At 39.2% G+C, this 22,628-nt stretch overlaps 1 protein-coding gene across 2 annotated transcripts in view; it reads left to right on the top strand.

Moving 5' to 3' along the window:
* The window catches only part of LOC115085194 (cadherin-7), a 351,275-nt gene that overhangs the window by 72,751 nt on the left and 255,896 nt on the right, over positions 1 to 22,628 (top strand). The window lies entirely within an intron of this gene.

Genomic DNA, 22,628 nt, shown 5'->3' with positions numbered 1-22,628 from the left:
ATTTCCAGTTGGGTGGCCACGTGGCAATCAGTAGACCAATACTTTCAATATGTTTAGCATTTCTCTGATTTTTCATACTGTTTTCTTATTTAATGGTGGATAATGCTTTACGTGTTGCTAAGTTTTCACAATGATGTTTACCAAGCTATTTATTGATATGTTGTCTCTGCTGAGTTTGTTATCCAATATGCTGTACTTCTTCAGTTTATATTACTATTGTAAGTCAATAAACAGATTTGAACAAAACAAAAAGAGGAAGATGCAGCGAAGAAGAAAGGGAAAGTGAAGTTGGGGAAGGTTAAGAGGAAGGGGAGAGGATACTGGAGATGGTGGTTTTTAGAAGGGGAGATGATGCTGAGGAGAGTAAAAGGCAAGAGAGAAGATACCGAGAGAGAAAGATAAGAGGCAAGGGGAGATTGCTGGGAATGGGGTAGGGAGGTGGGGGATAGATGCTGGGGAGCAGGAAGAGAGATTGTTCCTGCCCCTACCCATTCCTACAGGAATCTCCCTTGTAGAATTGTGTGTGGACATCCACCCCTGCTAATCCAGAGTAAGAACCACAAGGTGGCAATTAGTTGGGGAGGGCATAAACAATTTTTGCCAGGGCACAATTTGCCCTAGAGCTGGCCTGGTTAGCAGTGTCATAGCAAAGTTAGAAAAGTATAGGAAAGTCTTGAAGTGCTAAGAATACTTACCATAGATAGGAAAAGACTAAGTGATAATATTGCCATTGTCTATAAATGAAAATGGATCATCAGTGTGTATGTATGTGTGTGTGTATATATATTCCCCCCACCCCTATTTATTTATTTATTTGTGTGTTTGTTTGTTTATTTATTTATTTATTTTGAATATTTGTATGCCACTTATAAACAGCTTTAGGAGGCTAACATCTAAATATTCATAAAAGATCTAATACATATACCATAAAAAAATAAAATGACGCATATATAGTCTCACACCAGCAAAAAAGTTGGAATCAAAAGCTAAGTTCTCATATAAGAATCTTCAAGTGCTCTGTGATAAGAGTGAAAAACACCATCTCAGATGTCAAAGGCTTGCCAAAACAAATGAGTTTTTGACAACTTTTGAAAAGTCTTTGTACACTCTGTAATACGCATATCATATGGAAGTGAATTCCTCAATCAAGATATCGACTCTGCAACAGAGAAGATCCTTTCACATGATTCAACAAAGCAAATGGTCCTAACAGACAGTATACCTAGCTGTGAGGAACGCAACATAATAGACAACAATTAAGCCTTATACTACGATGCAAAAATCAAAATCTGACAAAAGAGATTTCAGCAATCAAAGTTTAAAATAACCCAACTTCAATATTGCCTTTAGTTTTGACTGCACATTCAGGTTGGAGTCCTAGACTCCTTGTATGTACATACAACCTCAGGGGTTACGATATCTTGCAATTTTAATGAAGTTGGTATGGAGCATGAGAACATAAGATATGCCATATTAGGTCAGACCAAAGGTCCATCAAGCCCAGTATCCAGTCTCCAAGAGTGGCCAATCCAAGTCACATGTACCTGGCAAGTACCCAAACATTAACAGATCCCATGATCCTAATGCCGGCAACAAGCACTGGTTATTCCCTATTGATTATTAGCAATTTATGGAATTCTCCTCCAGGAATGTATCCAAACCTTGTTTAAACCCAGCTACACTAGCTCCCTTCACAACATCCTCTAGGAATGAATTCCAGAACTTAATTGTGCACTGAGTGAAAAAGATTTTTTTTCTGGTTCATTTTAAATGTGCTACTTGCTTACTTCATGCAGTGCCCCCTAGTCTTTGTATTATCTGAAAGAGTAAGTAACCATTTTACATTTACCCATTCAAGTCCTTTCATGATTTTGTAGACCTCTATCATATCCCACCTCAGCTGTCTCTTCTCCAAACTGAACAGCCCTAATCTCTTTAGCCTTTTCTCAACCTATATGTCCGCTGTCTAAATGTATCTATTGGCATTTGGCAGTAGGGAAAAAAAAATACTTTCAAGCTTCAAAAAGAGTCATTTTATGGAAAACCTTTTTTATCATTTGCACGATTAGATAATGTAATCTTTTGCTTGTAAGCTCATGCATATAGAATCAATTATTATTTTTAAGAAAAATATCTATGAGCATGTGGTATGACATGATGATGTGATACATCACTAAGGGAAGTTAGTTGAATAGACAGCCAGAATTCTAACTTGTCTGTTCATACATTTAATTTCAATCTAAACAATATTTACCTATGCAAGTAATGAAATCCTATAGCGTTTAATTTTGAGAACAGATTTTGATTATGCAATTCTATTTAAAGCAATATACCAGTTCAGTTTTCTGTGATGAGTATGTTTTCTGGTCAGTGGATGCTGATATATTTAGTGCAATTTGAAAATAGTTTTCCTAATATTCTTCTTAATTTATATAAAGTAGTTAAATTATTGTGCGTTTTAGAAATAGAAGCCCAAAAGATAGATCTAGGATTATAATTAATATCTTGTAATAAATTATTTGACAGGCTAACCAAATTTATCCTTACATTTTGCCTGCTGATACCATTTAGTGAGGTTCAGTAAGCTAGATTCACATAGTATTGATAGCAAAAAACATTCCCAGAGGAAAAGTGCTAGTCGAGTGTGGAAAATAAGTAGGGATATGCATTGTTTTGTTTCTTGCTTTCCATTCATTCACTTTCTGCTTATCGCATACTTTGGGTTTTTTAATGAAACCGTATTAACAGGGTTGGAAGGAAATACTATGAACATAGAATACAAACTTCTGGGAATAAAGCTTTTGAGTTTTTTCAAACCATTAAACATTTAATTTGCGAGACTTGGAGTTCTAAAAATCAAGGTCACTCTTCTTTCTTCCAGTCACTGCGAAGGCTCTGCTCCCTCTTTCTCTAATAAAGTAACTATTGTCTATAACAGATTTACTCAGATATGAACATGTTGTATGACATGTTGATTACAGGTGACATGACGTGATTTCTTTGCTCCTATAACTAAAGATGAGATTGTGCAAATTATTGCTAAGATGAAATGTGCCTCATCTTCACTTAACCCTTATTCTAAGGCTCTGTTGAAAGTCATCAAAGAGGATATAGGATCCCAGATAGTAGAGATTGTTAACCTTTCTTTATCTGAAAACAGTTTGTCTAGGATGCTTAAACAGGCTTCTGTATGCTCTGTATTAAAAAAAAAACAAAAAACAGATCCCTCTCTTTTTGAGAGCTTTGACCTATATCGTCACTCCCTTTTTTTGCAAAGGTTATTGAAACTGTCTGATTAACCTGTTAACTGATTTTCTGGACAGCACTTCTATTGTATATCAATATCAATTTATTTATTTATTTATTTATTTATTTAAAGAATTTATATACCGGGGTTCCTGTATAGTATACATATCACCCCGGTTTACAAGGAACCAAAACTATCGCTAAGGAACCGTAACTATCGCTTCATTTAGCGGTTTACATTGAACATTTAGCGGTTTACATTGAACATTGAACATTTAGCGGTTTACATTGAACATAGTTAATTTGAGAAAACATAATAAAACATAAATAAACATAAATAAACATAAAATAGTTAATTTGAGAAAAAGTATATAATATGGTTAACCAGTTAATAACTAAAAAGCAGGTTAATAAGTACATAAGTAAGTAGATAACATTGAACTTGATAGAATCTGGTAACAAGATAAAATATAGTGTTGCATATGCTTAAGTACAGAGATATAAGCTGGGGAAGATACGGAGGATATGAAATGCCTTTTTTCTTGCTCATTAGTTCTATGGGAAAGCTTGTTCGAACAACCAAGTCTTAAGTTTCTTTTTAAATGTAGCGTGGCACGGTTCAAGGCGAAGGTCCAGAGGGAGCGAGTTCCAGAGAGAAGGGCCCGCTGTGGATAGAGCACGTTTCCTCAGAAAGCACTCCAGTAGTGAAATTCTTCTGTTCTCAAGTTTAGTTACCATCAGGCGGGGTTTTGATAGAAGAAATATGTAATGATCCTACTGAATCTTACTACCACATTTGACTCCTTAAATCATTTAAGCTCCTTTCTGGTTTAAAGAGCATTGGAATCTCTGGACCTGTACTGAAGTTGTTCTTATCATATCTAACAAACAGAATCTAGCAAACTGGAACTGCCTCTGTGACATCCAGTAGGCAATTCAGTGATTCCCCAGGGTTTAGCACTTGGCAATACTCTTTAGCATCTACCTTTTTCCCGTCTGTAAAATCCTATCTAGTCTTGGAATAACCCGTAGAATGTATGCTAATGATAATAATTTATTTTCCAATAAAATCTACCTGGCCTGAAATATGTCAATTTTCTTGCATATGTTTGAAGGCAGTCTAATGCTGCCTGCTACTGTTACGCGCCCCGCCCGTGGTCATCCCGCGCACGGGACCGCTCACCTTTGGGGTCTCACAGTGGGTCCCGGTCCTGTCTCCCTCATGGCCCTTGCAAGTTCAGCTAGGCCCCGGCGTCCCGCAGCGGCGGTCGCCGGGCCTTCAGTTGCGTGTTGAGCCTCACACCAGTCCTCGGTTTCTCAGCAGCTAGCCATGCCCCTGCACACACGGACCAGCAGCCCTGATGTAGGTTCCAAGGCGGGGCCTAGTTCCACGGCGCACCCTGATTGAACTCATGTTATAAGGAAGTTCCTGGCCTCACTTCCTTGCCTTGGCAATCGGGTCGGTTTGTTCCTGAGATTGCCCATGCTCGTGTTCCTGCTTGCTTGTTCCTAGTTTCGTTCCAGGATCCTTCTGTTCCAGTTCTGTTCCTGCTTGTACCTGCTTCCTTGCCCTGCTTGTTCCAGTGTTCCTTGTTCATCTACCTGGTCTTACCTCAGACTGACTTTCTGCCAAAGACCTCAGCTTGTTCCTGACCTGTCTGCCTGTCTGCCGCCTGCCCAAGACCCCAGCCTGCTCTTCGACCTTGCCTGACCTCTGGATCTTTACCCTTGCTACATTGACCACTCCTCAGACTGATTCTTGGACTTTGACCTTGCTCCCCTGACCTTGCCTGATTCTGGCTCTGTCCCTAGCCTTGTCCTAACCAACTCTATTCTGGTCCGCTCTCCTCCAACCTGTTTCCAGCTTCGAACCCGATAGTGCTCTCCCAGTGTCTGTGGGCATGCCAGACTCTGACTCTCCCAGGAGACCCTGCGAGGCCCACCTATGTCCCAGCGGCCTGGATCCCTATGGGCTCCTCCCGGGGGGATCTCGGGCTTCCAGTGGTGAAGATCTACACTGCCTCTGTCTCCTTCCATGCTCCGCCTCCTGTTGCCAGTCCCTGTACTGCCACTGGTCAGGGGTCCACCCCCGAGCGCAACAGCTACATAGTAAGCTGGCCTTAGCAACGATAAAGAGAGAGGTTTATTTTAAGTAGATTTGAAGGGAAGAAGCTGCAAATGTCTTTCTTTTTTTTTTTTTAGTCTAATTATTTGTAAACCCTGGGTAGGATGGATCCTTTAGCTGGCACCCAAAGGTATTATAGGAAAAAAGAGATGGACCCTTTCTGCACACAACTCCTCTTCTATATCTCTATCTCTCCATGGATAGCATTTGCAATCTGAGCTCCAGGGCTCCTAGTGGGGAAGAACAATAGTTTTGAGGCCCCTTTGCAATAGTTCAAATACATGCCCCACTCTGTCCTTGTATCCATCTGCACTGAAAATGATCACAGTCTTTTCAGCTACAAAACACATGGAGAAGCAGGGTGGTTTCCAACTTCTTTTACTAATAGTTGATTAGATGAGTGAAGAATATTTACAGGTTCATTTCTTGTTCATATAAAGTCAATTACTAGTAGGGTAGTAGAAAGATTAATAAACTTGTAACCTTACTTCTGTAGCAAAGACTCTTAATTCCTTGGAAGCACTCGTATTTACTCTTCATCTCTTTCTCTTTCCCCGTTACTCAGATTTCTCAGATTACTTAATCTCTCAGATTGAAGATAGTTCAGTTCTCTATTGGTTTCTCAGTTTGATCCCAGCTTCTCCCCTCCGTAAGGTGGATAGAATAAAGTCCCAAAATATTATTAGATCACAGTCCCAGTTCTCATACCTTTCCTGAAGTCTTCTGTAATACTTTAGGTCTCCTATTTAGTCCCATGTGGGCACCCTCCACTCAATCTCCTCTCACTTGAGTAGGCAGTTCTAAATCCCTTCAGCTCCATTTTGTTTTCTGCAATGGGCAGAACTCCCTTCTATGATGATTCCTCCAATCTCCAGGTTCCTTCAAAGTGAAAGACACCTCTTTCCCAATGTAGAGGATACTGGGTCCCTGGAATCAAGGGTACTCAGCTCCAAGAAAAATAAGTAGTATGTAACTCAAAAAGAGGAAAAATTGAAGCAGAGAGAGGAAGAGTGGAATAACTTCTTTGCCTCCCACACTGAGGAGATAGTCCAAAATATTTAAGTTAAATTCAAAACTCCTCTGCATCAGGTCACTGTCAGGTCTATTTTCTGAATGAGGTATTGTGCACTACAGATCTTCCCCAGCCTCCAGTCCAGCCTTGATCACAGGGGATGCCCCAATCTATTGCAACAAGGGGAACCATGCTCTCACAGGAAATTCTCCAAAATGGATTTAAAGAGAATCAGTTCAGATAGGAGGGTGGCCCTACAAGGGAAAACTCCTTATTAATTCTTTCCAATTAATAAGGGAAAGATTTACACAGCTTGTCTGCTTGAAAATTAAACACAAAATTCATGAACATTGATGTGCTTGAGGATGATAAACAGCTAGAAGACACCATCAGCAGTTCCAAAATGGAGGAGTAAAAACTCAAACCTCTCTTTACTAAATCTGTACTGGACCACCCCAGTAAGTTTTGTAAGGGAAACCAAAGGTCCCCTACATTTACTTTTCAAGATTACAATAAACAATCATGCTTGAAAGAAAATAAGACATTAACATCTGATTCACAATAAAACATAAAATACAAAAAGAGAGAAGGATCAAATAGTAAAAGTCTAACAACAAGCCCCCAAAAAGAAAGATGGAGGAGAAGAGATGAATCACAAAGAAATTAAATTCAAATACAACATGCTGTTCACCAAGTTATTATATCTAAATATTTCCACTCACCCTGAGTTTCTGGGGTTGATATGGGGAACCTAACAGTTTTATTATCTAGGAAAGCCTTAAGCTGTTTAGGTTCAAAAAAAGTATACATATTACCAGAAATTCTAATTACATTTGTTGTTGAATATCTTGGGGAAAAGACTCCCTGAGATTAACTAAAGCATCCCTGTTTTGGAGGAACACTTTCATCCTAACCTGGGTTTGTTTTCAAACATCTAGAAAATCCCAGGACTTTTGACCCATAAAGAGAACATTTTTGTTAGCAAAAAATAAATGCAATATTAAATTTTTGTCAGCTTCATATGAAAAAGAATCCAATAATATAGCTTGATCTTGAATTACCTCTGTGGATTGTTCCCAAAAAATTCTTAAATTTAAACTATCAGGTATATCAGGTACAGAGGAAATTACATAATTCCCTACATCAATTTTTTTTAAAAGCAAATACAAAAACTTAGATAAAGAGGGAAGAGAATACTCTGCTATACAAAGACCTTCTTTCATATATTTTTGAAATAGATCAAGGGGAGAAATAAGAGGAGACCTTGGAAAATTCAATATATGGAGGTTCAAGAATCTAAATCTATTTTTAAAAAATTCAAGCCTCCTATGAATCAACATATATTTAACCGATGCTGTATTAAATTCCTGAAACTGCTTATTAGAAGACTCAACTTATTTTATCCTTTTTCCATGATCAATGGTAATGGCTTGAACCACAGCCAACTGATCTTTAACAACCTCCATAGAGGAAGAGAAATCCTCAATCTACCTTTTCATAGTTTTCTCTAAAGTTATTATGGCTCTCCAAATATCTTCCAATGTGATAGTAAATGGTTTCCTTTCTCCAAATTCCTGAGCGGAAGTCGACTGATTAGAAGAAGAAAGTGCCTTTCAGGGCAGATTTGAGGCATCGCAAGCTCCAATCAAAAAGAATAAATCCAAGCCAACACTACTACTAGAGTACAGAGTTGCTGAGGGTTGATGGAGATCATCAAGACTGAGGGTCATTTAAAAATGAGGCAGTTCAACTGTTTTCTCTCTCTCGGTATCTGCAACTAGCATCATACCCGGTCGTGACTGCTCCAACTAATTGAGGAATGGTAGGCTTAGAAAAATCCATGAATGATAAAGAAGAGTAAAGCCGACCTTTCCTCTTTACCATTTCTAAGAAGGAACATCAAACTTTAAAATCAGTAAAACGCTCCAAAATTTACCCAGGGGGTGTGCCCCTTTGGTGTGCAGCTTCAACTCACTGCAGGGTGCCTTTTTTATGATGGTAGCCTGAAGTTCTCCCTCTGACATCAGCTGTGGGGCATTGAGAACCAACCAATGATGTTCTGGAGCAGTTAGGAGCAATATGGTAAGTCCACCAGCCTCAATTTACAGCCAAAGGGTGCCTCATTATGACGGCAAGTTCGGATATTCCCTCTGACATCATCTGTGAAGCACTGGGAAACAACCAATGATGTTCCGGGGCAGTAAAGAGCAAGATAGGGAGTCCTCTAGCCTCAATTTGCAGCTGCAGGGCACCTCCTTATGATGATAGCCTCGGGTGCTCCCTGTGACATCAGCTGTGAGGCATCGGGAACTGATCAACAATGTTCCCAGGCAGTAAGGAGCAAGATTGTGAGTTTTCCAGCCTCCGCAAGTTGCAAATTTCAATTTATATCCAAAATCTTTGGGTCATTCTGGACTGTAACCTCTTGATGTGTGAACATATAAAAACAGTAGTTAAAATAGCTTTTTTAAAATTATGTGTAATCAGAAGATTGAAACCTCTGTTAGGCCCACAAGATTTTCACCTCTGTGAAAGCTTAATCTTTTCAGGTACTGAATGCTGTAATGCTCTTTTTATGGTCCTTTTGTCTAATTCATTGAGATAACTGTAAATGCTACAGAATGTGGCCACCTGGCTCCTCCTTACAGGGACCTAAATGCGTGAGCATATCACTCCAGGTCTGAACTCATTCCATTGGCTCACTGTCCATTGGAGGATTCCATTTAAGATTCATATGCTGGGTTAAAACTTTTAAATTATGATTCAGCTCCCTGGATTATTGTAATACTGCACATTTACAATCCACTCAATAGAGTTTTTTGGAAGTACCCTTCCCTCAGCTTGCCCATTGAATGAAACTAGGCATCAGGTCTTTTCTATTGCAGGTCGATTATATTGGGATTCATTACCTGCATATATACTATACCCACAACAAAGTCATTTAAACAAGTCTTTGAGCTTGAATAATGGAGCTGTAGTGAGCAATTTGTGATAGGTACCTGGTTATAATTGTTTTTATCAAGTTAGGATGCAGTGGCACTTAGTCATTACGAGGATGATAGTCAATATGACTTATTGAGGGAATAACTGTTGGGGATCAACAGCCACCACTTAGCTAGATAAGTAGTTACCCAGATACATTTTTAGGTGGATAAATGGCAGACAGTACAAGGGCAGTTTGGAGAGGAGCTGAATTAGCTGGATAACTCATCAGGCTAACTCTGGTCAACCCATGGACCTGTCTTAAAGTTAGCTGGATAAACTTATGCATTATTGGGTATTATGATAACACAGGGGTTTTACACAGGCAGAAACAGTCTGAAGAGGCAGGACAGCTAGGCTGTCCAGAAGACAGAGGGAGCTCCGAATGGAGTTCCAGGGACAGAAAGAAAAGGTGAACAAGGGTCGGCTAGGAGATTGTAAAGCCGGAAAGATCAGGAAACATAGGGCTGCTGGGAAATGCAGTTTGGACTGGAGATCCTTGGCAGAGAAACAGGTTAAAGGTGTGGTAATAATTGGGAGACACACCTGAGGCTAATTATGGAACAACTGCAGAGAATCAGCATGTCTCTTAAGGGAGCGAGCAGTGCCTTTCAGAAGAGCCAGGAAGGGAGCCAGGGAAGACAGCTCATCCAGACCAGCTGCAAAGGTACAGTTCAGAAGTGTGTTCTATATGGTCCTGGGGAAATGGATCAGCCTATGAGTGATTACCAGTGTATCTTAATGGGGTAGTCTTGGGTGCCTGAAAGCTATAAGTGGAACATAGCAGCATGGAATAAAGTTGCTTTTTACGGTAAATGGATGGCTGTGAGGTATGGGTTCCAGAAAACCGTCAGGTTGTGCAGGCTCCAGATGTTGTCCTGTGACTGTATGCATAAAAACATGTTACATATAATGAAGCAAAACATTATAAAATACAGCTAACTCCCACTCCTTCAGAAAAACAAAACAAAATGTTTCCTGTGCACATAAGTGCAAATAAGAATTATTCTCTATGGTAAAAAAGTCACAATGAGAAGCTGAATATCAAAAACAAACCCTGATTTAACTGCCTTTATATGTCTTTTTAGACCAGCTCTTGATAAGAATAGCACAATATCTTAGCTTCATTACAATATGCATTATTATCGCCTTTAGATTTGGTTTCCTGATATCACCAACATCTGCAAATGGGTGGAGGATACTATTTGAGCATTAGTCTGTCATATCAGCTCAATCTAAAGGCACGAAGCAAAAAACATTGACCCATATTTCCTTACAAAATATGTTTAAATCCATAGATAAATATGAATGCTAATATCAGATTTGAAATCTGGATTTCCTTGAGGAAAAAACAATGTAGTATTTAAAAGGAAAATAAAGAGACTGCTAAGGGTGATATGTAAGCAGAAATACAAACATATAATAATATGCTTTTAGACACTTTGTAGAAATATGCTCCACAAGGTGGCAGTATCCTATTATTATTCGGGGTGCGCATGCAGTTTTTGGTTTAGTTCATTCATTCTTTTTGTCCTTTTATTTTTACATGTTATTTTGATTTGTTTCATTTGTTTCGACAGTTTATGCATATAGGTGTCATTTAGCACATATAAAATATAATTGTATGCATGTAGGCTCTACTTACACACATGGAGGGAAAATTTTAGTGGCCCACATAGTCTATGTATGCAAAGTATACATTATCTGTTTTGAAAATGAGCATGTGTATGTGGAAACCAGTGTGCTTTTTAACAGGTTTAAATATGTGCAAGTAGATTTACATGCGTTCTTTAAAATTAAAACTATGCAAGTAAATTGTTTCCCCGTCCCCAACACTAGCCCTGGAGTTCCTCCTTCTAATCAGGTCGATACAGTAAAGTGTGCTCCCTCGGAGCGCACTGTCAGCCTGCTCTGGACGCGTGTTTTCCCTTACCCCTTATTCAGTAAGGGGAGGAAAACACGCGGCCCACCCGCGGCACCTAATAGCGCCCTCAACATGCAAATGCATGTTGATGGCCCTATTAGGTATGCGCGCGGGATCCAGTAAGTAAAATGTGCAGCCAAGCCGCACATTTTACTCTAAGAAATTGGGTCGGCGCTAATTTCTTCCGGCGCCAGGAAAGTGCACAGAAAAGCAGTAAAAACTGCTTTTCTGTGCACCCTCCGACTTAATATCATAGCGATATTAAGTTGGAGGTCCCCAAAAGTAAAAAAAAGTAAAAAAAAAAAAAAAAATTTTGAATTCGGCCTGCGGCTGTCGGGCCGAAAACCGGACGCTCAATTTTGCCGGCGTCCGGTTTCCGAGCCCGTGGCTGTCAGCGGGCTCGAGAACCGACGCCGGCAAAATTGAGCGTCGGCTGTCAAACCCGCTGACAGCCGCCGCTCCAGGCCAAAAGGAGGCGCTAGGGACGCGCTAGTGTCCCTAGCGCCTCCTTTCCCTCGTTTGCACCGCGTCGCCTAATTTGCATGCTGGAGCATACTGGATAGCTCGCACCGGCGAAGGGCCGGTGCGTGCACCGGGAGAGCGGGCGTTCGTCCGCTCTCCCGCGGTTTTACAGTATCGGGCTGAATGTGTATAAAAGTACACATGGAATTGCTTCTACATGCATTTTTACATGAACAACCACTCAATCAATTTTCAAATGCCCATTTATGCACATAAAACCATGTTTTATGCATGTAAATTCTTTTGAAAATCAGGCCCATAAAATCTAGTTTTATGCATGTAAAAAATGTACCTATATAAGCTGCCAAAAAAAAAAGAAAATGAATGCACATAATCTGAGAGGCTGACATCTTGCAGCCACTGCCAATATTGCAGCCTCTTGTGTTTTCTTGAAAGCCACAACAGTATTTTCAGAATAGATAAATTCATCTTGGATATGTTTGCTGGCAATGCCAGACCCATATTTTCAGTTAGATAGGACACACGTGCCCTGCAGCAGTTCAGTTCAATCAGAGCCATAGGTGGTGCTCTGGGAGTTCAGATAGGGTGTTGGCCAGCTGTGAAAACCACGTGGCCAGAGATATGTGCATCTCTCATTCACTGCATCAGCAGACGCGACTGGCAATATGGGCCGCACTTACTGTGAGAAAGATAGCAAGGCAATGGGGTTACAAATACAGCATGGGCAGACAATCAGAGGCTGAAATGGCAGAGAAAAAATCAATTGTTCCTGTGCTTATAGTGAAGGAGAAACAAAAGCTGGAAAAGAGGGAAGGAGGGGGAAAGGGATGAAGGAAGGATGAGATGGGTGAAAGGCTGAAGCAGGAAAAGGAGGTGGGGAGAGGAGTTTTTCAAGGGAAATGCTTGTTGACTAAAACTCTCTTGCTATTTTCAGCTAATAGAAAAACATATATTTATCTAAAAAATGTATACCATCCTCTTTGCCCACTTTGCCCTTACATTATTGCTTTACATGCAGTATAGCACATCAGAGAGGAACAATCCCTTCCCAAACAATTCAATGAAACATCTATGGTGGCCCCTCTTACCGCTTGCTTATATAAATGTTTGAGCTGTGACAGATGTATATTATTTGGCCAAATGTTTCCTGAACATCTTATTTCCTGACAGTCACTATTCAAGTTTTGCCGTTGTTTTGTTTTGCTTATAATAATCACCCTGCAGAGGTTGGAAAAAAAATTAGGTGAATTGAACCTATAAAGAGTTAGTTGATCTGGAAATGAGCAGTTAGTCCTGTTGCTTTAGCCCCAAAACAAATGCAGGAAGGATAGAGAATCGCATGAAGGAAGGAAGGAGAATCGCATGAAGCTAGTCTATGCTTCCTAATCCTTAATGGCAGCATATACTCAACTAATAAAGGAAAAGGAGACCAATCTATTCACCACAGTAACAAACATTATACCACACACACTCTTAAAAGGTGAACGGTCACAAATTTTAACAATTGTAGCAATTCAAAATGCCCAAAACATATATTCAAAACCTCTCATCATCCAGAACAGTTTCCCACCAAGATTTATTGATGAATGCTCATGCAGTATAGAATCATCATCATTCAGTTACCTGGTAGTCTGTTTCTTTAGCTAGCTGCAGTGTATAGAGAGACAAAATCATCTCTTATCTTATCATAAAATAGCAAAGTAAAATATATAAAGGTGAATTTTTAAAAGTCCTGCACATAAAAATTAGCAGCTATATGTGCAAAATAGCATATACGCAAGTACAGTATAGGCTATTTTAGAAACCTCATGTAAATCAGGGTCCATAAGTACATCTGCGCATGTAAAAGAGGGGCATTCTGCAGCAGTGCCAACGTTTACATGAGTAACTTGCTATTTTATTAGCAATTTACGCATGCAAATTTGGCAACATATATATACTCCTGCTCAATATCTGAAGTGATTGTAAACGTTTTAAAAGTGAAATAGTCTGGGTGAAATGGGAGGACTTCAGACTGAAGAACCAGTAGGGTCTCCATGATCTTCAGATGGAACAAGCAAACTGATAGATTAATTGGAAAAACTGGTAATTTCATTGTGTTCATGTTAGAAAATCTCCTGACTTATATTTATAAAAGTCTACTTTCGTTGGGGTAAATATGTCTAATTTTATGTTGAATCTACTCATGTATCACTTTAGAACGAGAAATAAATATATTCCGGCATACTGGTTGCACACAATTATGCAGCTAAATTCCAATTTATAATGCTAAGTATCAACATTTATCTGGTCAAGTTCCGATTTATCTAGCTAAGGAACAGTAAACCTACTATTTAGCCAGATTAATCTTAAAGCACAACTTACCTGGCTAAGTCAGATAGCCAGATATGTCTAAAAGGTAATATTGCACAGTTTTAATGCTGTAAATAACTACATCTTTTTTCCAGGCATTGAGCTGTGAGATATACTGGAAACATCCATAACACAATTTGCATTTCAAGAGAGAGAGAGAGACAGAGAGAGAGAGATGAGGTGGTGGTGGTTTAGGGTTTAGGGGCAGTTTTACATGCAGAGTGAGACGTACGAATAGCACAATACATCTCACTGAAGATTTGATTTCATTTGGAGTGAGGAAAGTCTTACAAAATTGAGATTTCTACTATGTTCTCTTGCCCTAGCTTGACGGTACCCTGTTATAACCTCTCAGAAATGTAGTCCTCCGAGCTTCATGGCAATTTCCAAATAGGCACAGTTTGTCTCCTGGTCTTGCTGGTTCCCACCACAGATAGCAGTTTTTCTTCTTAAACTTTTCTTCTCAAATCACATATATAGGGGTAGATTTTAAAAGAAGCATGCACGGCATACATGTGCGCATGCTACCTGGTGTAAGCAAGGGGGTGCACAATTGTAACCCTTGTGTGCACCGAGCAGCGCTGCCTTCCCCCGTTCCCTCCCAGGCCGCTCCATTTCCTCCCAGGCCGCTCCGAAATCGGAGCAGCCTCGGAGGTAACTTCCCTACCCCCACCCCACCTTCCCTACCTCCCCCGCCCTTCCCCCCTACCTTTTCCTTTGCTTTTTTTTTTTTATCTCCAAACTTACTTCAGCCCTGGGACTGAAGTAAGTTGCACGTGCCAGCCGACTGCTGGCGCGTGATCCCCGGCACAGCGGTGAATATGACCACTGTGCCGGGAGCCTGACCCCGCCCTGGCCACGTCCCTGGACCACCTCACCCTGCCTCCGCCTCGCCCCTCCACTGCCCCTTTTTGGAAGCCCCAGGACTTACACGCATCCCGAGGCTTTACACGTGTCGCCAGGCCTTTTAAAATAGGCCGGCGCGTAACCCTTTTAAAATCCGGCCCATTACTTTTCCCTCGGGTTTCCTGGGAGAGTATCCTTACTGACTCTTGCTTTTCCCTTGCTGTAACCCCTGGAGGGGATACCAGCTACATCCTTCTTGTTGCTCTGTTACTTTGGAGAAGCCCCAGTCCTAAAGTGAACCACAGTTATATACTCCTCTGTAGCTCATGCCCAAAAGGGTGGTACTACATCAGTCACTATGCCACTCCTTACCCCTGTGGTGAACTTTCTCCCTCTGGAACTTTCCCATCACAATATTCATTAACCTTCCAAATAGAAAGATCAAACATTATTAACACAGACATTTTCTATTTCTAAGAGCACCTTTTACCCTTTTAGTGGCCGGAAGGAGAGGAGAGGGGGATGGGGCCACACATGTGAGAGAGTGACTGGTGATAAATGGAAAGCAAAAATGTGAACACATGTTTTAGAAGAGAAAATACAACCAGTAAACACCTAAATATAATAAAGAAGTTTGAGTAACCTTTATAATAGTCTTTTATTGAGTCAGAAATCAAAGTCATGCAACAGAATCTAATAAGGGATAACATGTGTCCTTTTTATTGAGTAGTCATGGGATTTTATTGCAACAAGACATCTCCTTGTGGGCTCGTATGTTTTTAGAAATGGCTCTTATAAGCCATTTCTTCCTTTGGGGCACATGTATTTCACTTCCCTTGCCATTCTAGGAAGATGTAGCTACACCTACTTAAATGCAAAGGCATTATTAACTTCTGGCTACTGATGAAAGGCAGTGCTGACTTCAAAAGACCTTTGAAACTAGGGACAAAGACATCAAAGTATTTCAAGGGAAAGAAAAGTTTATTTTTTTCATTAACACACATTGGAATATCACATTTCAAATTACAAAAATACTTGAGTGCCAAAAGCAAGGACACACAACTTTTCACTAAAGGAAAGAAGTAGAGCACCAAAACATCAAAATGAACATCTGAATGAAAAGTATGGGTTTCTTTAGCCAAATTACACAGCGATGTCAAATGTGATCATGGTAAATCATTTTTAAATGAATGATATTTTCCTTTGTATAATAACCTATATAAATTATCCACCTGTATTAAGCAAGTCTTGTAGTTAAAAACACATGATAATTTTGGGGATATTCATATACGGCTACCACAAAACAAATGATGAGATATGAGTGCCGTATTAAGCCAATAGTCATGCTAAGTGGATTTTTATCCCTTATTTATTTTTTATTATTTTTGTTTAAATGCAAATAAAATACCCAGTACTTACTGTGGTTTGGATGAATTGTGGGAACTGTGATTCATGATTCATGCATGCAAAGACCATGCTTGTCCCAACTTGAATCTACATTTTCAAAGAATCTGCCTTAGGAGTTACTTTCCACTATTTTGGGATCCTGCACAGAAAGTGACATTTGTTTTATACTAAATTCATGTGACCAAAATTAGCAATGGGCAAAAAGCACACTACATTTGCTGATTGGTCTAACCACCCAATGCTCATCTAGTCAGAAAGAATAATCAGAATCCTGCATTTCCCCAAATTGTATACCATTTAATCTCTTCATTCAATCCCTGAGGCACTACTGTATTCAATGTAAAAATCCAATACTATTCTTTGCAATTAAGACAGCACTCATGATCCCTTCCCTTCTAGGTTTCCTGTATAAGATATGTAACTGTCCACTTAAGTTGGGAGAACAAATAGTAAAATTCTGTACAGTGCTGTACACCTTCCCAGTCTTCAAACATCTCAGATGTTCAATGAGCCAAACTTGAATAACTCTCTTGGTATGTCCTATATTAATTTTGGATACAGACATTGTGTCACATAAACCACAAAATATGTTACACAGTTGAAGGTGAATTTTCAAAATGTTATGCATGTAAAAATGAGCATATACACATATAAATAGCCTCTACTTCCATCTTCCGTATTATAAAATAAAGTCCAAAATGCCTGCATATTTTTATTTTTGCACACATCTATATGCACATAAAAAAGGGTCGTCTGGGGCATTCCTGGGTGGGGCCAACAGTTTTACAAGTAAGATGCTATTTTAAGAGACACAAGCATACATGTTCCAATTTACTCACTTATTTTTACTCCTGCTAATTATGGGCCTCATTTTCCACCCGAATCGCACGCGATAAGGGACGTTTCACATGCGAAATGTCCCTTATTGCGTGCGATACCAAAATGGGGGCGGAGTCGGCCCCGGAAGAGGAGGAGTTGGGGCGTCACCAGGGCCGACTCCGCGAAGACACCGTGGACAACGAAAACGTAAGGCCCTTTTCACGTCCAAGTTCATGCCCAATAGCTACACCTTCTATGGTGGCTCTATTGGGTGCGAAACCGGCAGCGATCGCACCGCGACGGTGCGATCGCTGCCGGCTAGTGCAGGCCCGCCCCCCGTTTCGGCCCCCCGGCCCTTATTTCCTAAAGTATCACAGGCCTGCGATACTTTAGAAAATGAGGCCCAGAGTGCCCCTGGTTCTTGTATTATCCAAAAGGATAAATAACCATTTTATATTTACCTGTTCAAGTCCTTTCATGATTTTGTAGACCTCTATGATATCCCCCCGAGTCTTCTCTTCTCCAAGCTGAACAGTCCTAACATCTTTAGTCTTACCTTATAGGGGAAACGTTCCATGCCCTTTATCATTTTGGTCGCCCTTCTCTGTACCTTCTCCAGTGCAACTCTATCTTTCTTTAGATGCGGTGACCAGAATTGCACACAGTATTCAAGGTGCGGTCTAACTATTGAGTGATACAGAGGCATTATGACATCCTCCGTTTTATTTGCCATTCTCTTCCTAATAATTCCTAATATTCTGATTGCTTATCTGACTGCTGCAGCACACTGAACCGAAAGTTTCAATGTAATATCAACTATGACATCCAGATCTTTTTCCTGGGTAGTAACTCCTAAAATGAAACCGAATATTGTGTATCTACAGCAAACGTTATTTGTTCCTGTATGCATCACGTTTCACTTCTCCACATTAAATTTAATCTGTCATATGGATGACCAATCTTCCAGCCTTGCAAGGACCGCCTGCAATTTATCACAGTCCGCTTGTGATTTAACTACTCTGAATAATTTTGTGTCATCTGAAAATGCGGCCACCTCTCTCATCATACCCCTTTCCAGATCATTTATAAATATATTAAAAAGCATTGGTCCAAGTACAGAACCCTGAGGCACTCCATTGTTTACCTTTATCCCCTGAGAAAACAGACCATTTAATCCTACTGTCTGTTTCCTGTCTTTTAACCAGTTTGCATTCCACAAAAGGACATCGCCTCCTATCCCATGAGTTTTAGTTTTCTTAGAAGCCTCTCATGAGGGATTTTGTCAAATGCTTTCTGAGAATCCAAATTTTGACATGCTTACTGCATAGTATTGACTGGATGGGAGGTCTGGGTGAACTGGGGGGAGTTCAGGCTGAATAACCAAGAGGGCTTTGATGACTTGGAGAAAGATTGGGGAAACTGGTGGATTAATTGGTTAAACTGTTAATTTCTCTCATGCACATATGTTTTAAAATACACCAGTTTACATCTGTAAATCTTGTCTTATGTAAATCCACTTTATTTTCACATGTAAAATATATATCATATTTTTAAAATAGGTGGGTAAAGCATGATTGTTCAATGCATTGAAATACATGGTTTCAGTGCACTGCATGCATATGTTCTCGCATTGGTCTACAGATGCGTGTATATTGTGGGGTAAACATGCATATTTTCAAGATTCAGATAAGTGCACATTCAATGTTCATCGGTGCACTTTCTTAAGTTCACCATAGCAATAAGCAGTTTGAGTGCCTACACAAAGACAGAGGTGTGGAATGACCAATGATTAATCTGGATTGAGTGCATAAAGGTCTTATCAACATAGCCAGTGACAAGACAAATATGATGGTCATCCATGACACCTATTAAATCTATCACATGAGTCATTAGTGGCATAATTTTTCATTTTTGGATTATTTTATAATATATGCATATGTGATATGTGCATATTCTAATGTACTATCGGCAAACTATGCATGGCAATATACATTCTTTTATTCTGCTGTGCACAGTTGTTTGAAAGTTATCCTCTTGGGTTCCACCTTCCAAATTATTCTAAATTTGTTTGTAGGATGTTCCCAAATTTTTCCTGATGTGGTTTGAGCACACATATCACAGTGTTGACAGGCTGTATGTTCCAAACTCCCTATACCTAATGTATCACATACTTCAGATAATGCTGTTTGTGCAACAGGTTCTTTAATGCTAGGTCCTCTTGAACAGGCAATTGTAGGTGCTTTTGAAAAGACTTTATGCATAGCAAATGCATACCAGTTTCTATGATTTGAGGCTGCTGTCACTGGTGATTTGATGGTATACTGAAGCACACATATCTGTTTTTTAAATATTGCTACTGTCCTTTTAATATAACAGGCTATCACAGACTGAATAGAGAGCCCTATGTAGGCAATCCTAACAGCTGAAAGAGGATACCTCCTTTCTAAAAACCTTTCTGCCAAATTATATAGCCTGATGTTTAAAATCCTGTACATTACAGTACAAGATGACAAAGTCTAAATAACTGGCTAAGTGGCTAATTGCCATCATGTTATCTGCAATGAACACTTATTGGATTTGCAGACACAAAGAATTTTTTAAATAAATACATAAATGACATGTGATGAAGATAAACAAGTTTCTGAAAAGGAAAATAATTTTTACAAAGTATACTCCTTCTAATGCTATATCAAAATGGGATGGTATCCATTGTGGTCTAAGAGCCTGGTTTTAAAAAGCAATTACATGCATAAAACTGGGTTTTACTCGAGCAAAAGCACTTGAGTAAGTGGGCTTTTGAAAATTGCTAGAATATATTCCATTGAATTGTCCATAGGATTTACTTGTGTAAGTGCACTTTACTCGTGTAAATGGATTTTGGAAATTCCTACGATAGTGGTTACGTTTATGTACCTAACTCCTTTGAAAATTCACCTGTAAGTCTCTTCTTCCATGCAGAAGAATTTGTTAACAAAGCACATCTTGAGGAAGATCTATTGAAACAACAAAAACGGGTCATCGGTACTTATTTTAGCCTGTTGTAGATTCCTCAACATGTGTGAAGTATCTTGAAGACTGGATTTCCAATTGATCATCTTATTTTTCTTTAAGTGATTGTACGGTTCTGTCTTGTATGATTTATTTAATAAAGTAGTATCCTTGAATAATGTTATTGAATACAGTTTGCAGACTCTCTTAGGAAATGATCATCTTTACTAACTAAACATATTTAACTTGAATTCATTTACTCTATATATTAGGAATATGCTTCAGCACTAACCCCGAAAAACAAAATTTCCAAAATTTCAGGGAAATTTCCTTAATTTTTTGGGGTGGCCGAAACAGGACGAATTAGACAATTTTGTTGAAATTGTCTGATTCGTCCTAGATGAATGCACATCCTACTATATATGCACTGAAGTATCTTTGTCATGTACAATCTTATATACCCTACTAGTATTATTTAATGTTAACACAATATTTTGGCTCTTTTATTAATAATCAAAGGTGGGGAAAATAACTATTCTCTCTTTGTCAATACAGAGGTAATTTTCAAAGGAGTTACGCACGTAAATGTAACATATTATCGTAGCAATTTTTAAAAGCCTACTTACTTGAGTAAAATGAATTGACATGTATAAAACCCAGTTTTACGCATAAAATGGTTTTTAAGTTTAGGACCTATGTGTTAAAAAAAACACTGAGTAAAGAGCAATTGTATTTGTAAAGAGGACTTTTCATATAGATATAATTTTGTTTTTCTATAAGGAATCATTCTAGGGCATGATATGAAAAAAGGGCTCCATTCTTCCTCTTGAGTTGTAAGCATGCATTCTTTTAAGAGTCCAAACATAAGTTTTTAACAGCAAGACAAAAAATATCGAAAGCCAAACATAAAAAATGAAAAGATCACATCCAAGCACATTTTTCTGTTTCCCAAAATAAATGAAAGAAACACTTCCTTTCCATTTGTCATGGTGAGGACTAGCATCTCAATGAGGCCTGGCATCCCAAACAGCAGCTGCAATCTGCTGTAAACTAAGCCAGGGAAAATGTTGCCACACTAAACAGCCCCAGCATTGGCCAATGATTCAACAAATGCCTTTGCTGGGAGAACAGAAGAAACAAATGATCATGTCTCAGCAACAAATCTTTCAAATGTTTAGCAGAACACACTCAATCTCACTGTGGCCATCATGTTCACAAACTTAAATCAAAACAGTTGTACGATTTTGCCTTCCCGGGCATGGGGTGACATGTGAGATGGCTGAAGGAGCAGATGCATAGCTTTGTTTCTTACCCATCTCAAGACAGCAACTAGCTTTCATTTAACACATCTCAGCTTGAAGAGACTATAACATAATGCCAGTACTATATACTGTAGCTGGAGGAAAAGTATGGTACTGGTGTTATTAGATATCCAGGAAAACAGTGGCTATATTAAGATGTCAAGTTTAACATTAAATACACCAGCCCACAGGCTCAATATGGGTGGCAGAGCTACTTCAAAAAATGGAAGGTGAACACAATGAAGTCTCTTCATATAAAACTACAAATAGCTTACTAGACAGAAGAGCATTCATGAAGGGATTTGCTGAAATCAGTAGCTATGCATTTAGGCAAGATTAAGAAAGACATAGTTTTCTGAAATACAATCTTCATATGATTAAGTTTGTGCATGAGGCAAGTAGAAATATGGATATGCATGCTAGTATATTCTAATGCAAAATGAGCTCCTACCATTGAAAGCATAAGTAGACTTAAGCATCTCATTGAACATGCAATTTATCTTGAATCTCATTTATAAAGGAAAATTGTGGGGATAACTAGCATACTGAAAGGTGACAAAAGTGGTGACATGAAAAAAATTAGTGAAGCAAATTTTTACAGTTCCATTGGGCAAATGTGAATCTGATTTCTTCAAGCTGGAATGAACTGGAATGAGCTCAGCACCGACAATGATCAGAGGCCATATAAAAAAAATAGTGTGCTTGCTGTATTTTGCTGTTAATAGGGAGATTATGCGACTTGCCAGAGGGAAAAAAAAAACATGTCTCCTGAAAAGGAAAGCAAAGTTTCTTCTTTCAGGAACCAGCACATATATTAGTGCAACAAGGAATGATTAGATTCACTAGGCAAGTCTTCCTGAAAATTGCTGTTAAAAGTGGATATGTGTTTGCATCAATATCCCTGATATTTGAAAGTGTGTGAAGATACTTAAAAATATTCAGAATTGACAAGCAACACTAAGTGGCTTTATCATCAAAACCTCTATAAAACACTGGGAGTATACAAGGCATAATCATTACTTAGCAGGACACTCATAGCTTGATAATCCCTGTCATGGATGCAACTTTGAAACATACGTAGCTGGTCCCCTTTGTTTGGTTGAACTGCATGCTGGGGTGCTACGGGTCCAGGTCCAAGTCCTG

Source organism: Rhinatrema bivittatum, chromosome 2 (assembly GCF_901001135.1).
Source record: "Rhinatrema bivittatum chromosome 2, aRhiBiv1.1, whole genome shotgun sequence".
NCBI classification, from domain to species: Eukaryota; Metazoa; Chordata; class Amphibia; order Gymnophiona; family Rhinatrematidae; genus Rhinatrema; species Rhinatrema bivittatum.
The sequence above is the reverse complement of the archived record's forward strand: the minus strand, read 5'-3'. Positions and strand labels throughout refer to the sequence as shown.